At 34.3% G+C, this 3,371-nt stretch overlaps 1 long non-coding RNA gene across 7 annotated transcripts; it reads left to right on the top strand.

Annotated features, from left to right (window-relative positions):
- The first annotated feature begins 396 nt into the window (after window positions 1-396).
- On the top strand, window positions 397-3,371 carry LOC111907823 (uncharacterized). 7 transcript variants are annotated; one of them, XR_002855678.3, is made up of 5 exons: window positions 397-1,333; window positions 1,430-1,705; window positions 1,819-1,956; window positions 2,988-3,024; window positions 3,169-3,371. It is a non-coding gene; the product is annotated as an uncharacterized LOC111907823 (long non-coding RNA). The 7 variants fall into 7 exon arrangements; XR_006185730.2 differs by having other exon boundaries at window positions 398-876; XR_006185727.2 differs by having other exon boundaries at window positions 398-1,191; window positions 1,436-1,705.

The following is a 3,371-nucleotide window of genomic DNA, read 5'->3' as shown; positions in this document are numbered from 1 at the left end:
ACTTGGATGGTATTTTTTGAACATACCAAACTTGGATGGTGTTTTTTGAACGATTTTGAAACATAGTTACCCCTTTGAGCCATTTCCTCTTGTTTTTTTTTCCTGTACTTATTTTTAATCGGTAATTATCGGTTACCACAAGGTCAAATTTGAACAAAGAATGTACTTCGTTGGTGTTTTTTGTACAAATGTTTTACTTGGATGGTGTTTTTTGTACACACCAAACTTGAATGGTATTTTTTAAACGATTTTGAAACATAGTTACCCATATAAGCCATTTTCCCATATTAAAGCTCATGGGATGTTTGAACAGTATACTTTTCCTTGCTTAAACTTTGGCCAACAAACTTTACATACTTTCAATTTTGGCCACAATAAATTTGCCTGTGCTTCACCGACTTCTTTTGGCTCACGACGATTAGATTTTTCTCCATTTATCTGATACATGGCCGATTGTTCCTTCCACCACCTCTTCCACCCAATAAGATGTCGCACCCCCATGGACATCATTCATTATCTTTCTCACTTTATTAAATCTATTCTCATTTTGAAGCTCCCTTTCTTGGATATCAGTCGATAACCCTTCTCTCTTTTCTATTTGGCTCCGCTGCTTCACCTCCGATTAGACCAACGCCAGATAACCTCCTTCTGTACGCCAATATCTATTACTCATCTATTTTGCCCTAAATTGAACATTATCTCTCAGTTAAACCACCGGTCAACCTTATTGATCGGATATGTTCTCACATACACCACCACTGTTGAACATCTCTCTTTAGCTATCACTACCACTTTGCATCCTCTCCGTGCTTGGACCCCTCGCCTACGTTAATCACCACAAATATAAGAAGTGTATCAAGAGAACAACTATTGTGGGTATGTGGGTCTCTCCAATTCAGAATGTCTGTAAGCTAATCAAAACAATTTGATTATTTGTTTTGGTGGATTTTGAAATTGTTGTGCTTTGTAAGTGGGATATACTACTCTTATTGAAGTCGTTCTCAGGAGTCAACCAAAATTTACCGTCTTCTTCCTCCTCTGTTACCTCCCGTACCAGATCTCCCTTGCCTTATTTGATCACTGTCGAAGCGTACCTGCAATCGTTGCCTCATTGTGGAAGCCCCCTACATTTGCTGACTCCTTCACTTCCCGCAACTACATCGTATCAACTGGTGAAGAAGGAGAAGAAATGTATGAACCTTTCTTTGTTCTTGCTGCTAATGTTCTTAGGGCTTCACCCTTTTTTCCATTTCAGTTATCGCTCTTTCTTTCATCTTCTCCACTCTCCGCCTCTCTCTCTCTCTCTCTCATATCTGTTGATATTATTCCAAAAGTAGGGTATGTTGATAAGTTATTAACTTTATTTTCTCGTACCTGTTGATTTTGTTTACTAATTGAGACGTTTTCTAATGATTTTGTTTTCATGTAGGATTAGTGGTGAAGAAGGAAAAGGAATTTATGAATCCTTCTATGTTCTAGCTGCTATTGTTCTTAGGGTTGATTGGATATTCGTTAACATGTTTATGTTATTGTGGTTATTTTATGTTTCTATTTCTCCTTTGTAATGTTGTATTCTCTTCATTGTACATCGAAATCTATCTTAATTTTACAACCTTCGGTACGAAACATTAATCAGAGATACAAAATTCAACAATAATATTGGAGATTTAAATGTCGGGCACAAAGATTTCATGGTTCAACAAAGGTGAACCCTTTTTATCAGTTCTTTTATGAAAATAGAAAGTAAATATCATTTGGTATCTATCTCTGGTGAATCTATGAAACATATTTCATTTTTACTTTCAATTTTGATTTCAGAGCTATTGAGATTTGAAGACTGGGGTTAAATGTTGTTAACATAAGAAGAAACCCATTACCAAGGCATAAGTCATTTGGGCTGTCAAAAAAGTTGCTTCCTGGTCTTACGAAAGATAGATTTGTACAATGGGGTGTAAGGTATAGTATATACAACCGTCAATTTTTTTAAGATTTGTTAATACACATGAAAGGAGTAATGTGTATGCTGACTTCCTAGCCGTTTCAAAAAAAATATGTTGATTGCCTATGTCGATGAAATCATATCGTCTGTCCTTAAACTGGTCTGATTATTTTACTTTACCTGAATGGGGTCAATGGGTGGTCAAGGTAAGTAGTAAAAGTTAGTTATTTTGTTAAATTACTTTTAAATATAATCTTTACCTTGATGTTAGCCTTTTTCGTGAAAGGTAATGGCTATTTTTCTTGGGATTTTTTTGTTAATAATAGCATATGGTTTGTATAAAATTGTTTTTTTTATGTTACAATGATGCAAGCCAAAAACCCGAAGTCTATAACCATCTTACATCATTATACTTTCGCTTTGCACATAAAAGCATTTTAATTTGAGTTGGATTTCAAGTGATTCCAGGTTATAAGTCATTTTCATTGTCACTTAATGGGTTAAGATGACATTTAACTCATAATAACCAAAGCTAGAAAATATTGTACATTTGACCATTTTTCCCATCTTAGAAAATTTCTAGAAAAATCATCAAGAGTCGGAATTAGGATCCGCAAACTCTCAAAGCTTATAAATTGAGTCTACTTTGTCCCTAATTTTTTCCGTGACCTGATATTGATCCTAACTATGTCGGAATTGGTTGTTTTTCTAGACTGGTCGAAAATGAGCTGCAATGATATACAGTTTCATAAAAATCATAATATATTGCAGAAAAAACGTATGGACCCATGTAAGTAGTTCCTGAACAAGTATTAACCTGAACTTCATAACCATGGTTTCATTTTCTGTTTTGGATGGGTTAAAGAGGGCATTCATCAACAATTTTCTAATTTTAGAAAAGCTGAATACCCCCATAATGAGATATTCATCAAAAATTTTCAAGAAATGGTTGTTGCGAGTGGTTGTATTGGGTTTGTCCAAAATACCCCCGCAATTTTATGATACATTCATCAGCTACTTTATTGATTTTATTTTTGTGTTTCCGCAGATGAACATGATGGAGTTCTTATTAAAGTGAAGTTCAGGTATTAACCCTTGATTTGAAAATCAAATAACTTTGTAAAGGAACAACAAATAAAGATAAATACTTATACTCTTCAATCCATCTTATAGTTTTCACAATATTAGAACTTGACTATTTACGTTTTATTCTGATTTCACAATTTCAGGCAAATAGGACAACTTCAGGTGCCAACTGCTCACCATCAGTCTGGAAGGGTATAACCAAATGTTGGAAGCCAATACCTGTTATCTGTTGCTCTATAACCGGTTTTCCTTGAATCAACTTTGTACTTACGAATAATATACATTATTATACCAATGTCATCTAAATAAAAACTGTTATAATACGAAAAGTTCAACTGGTATAGAA

The sequence above is a fragment of the Lactuca sativa genome, chromosome 1 (assembly GCF_002870075.4).
Source record: "Lactuca sativa cultivar Salinas chromosome 1, Lsat_Salinas_v11, whole genome shotgun sequence".
NCBI lineage: Eukaryota > Viridiplantae > Streptophyta > Magnoliopsida > Asterales > Asteraceae > Lactuca > Lactuca sativa.
This window is presented reverse-complemented; position numbering and strand designations above follow the sequence as displayed.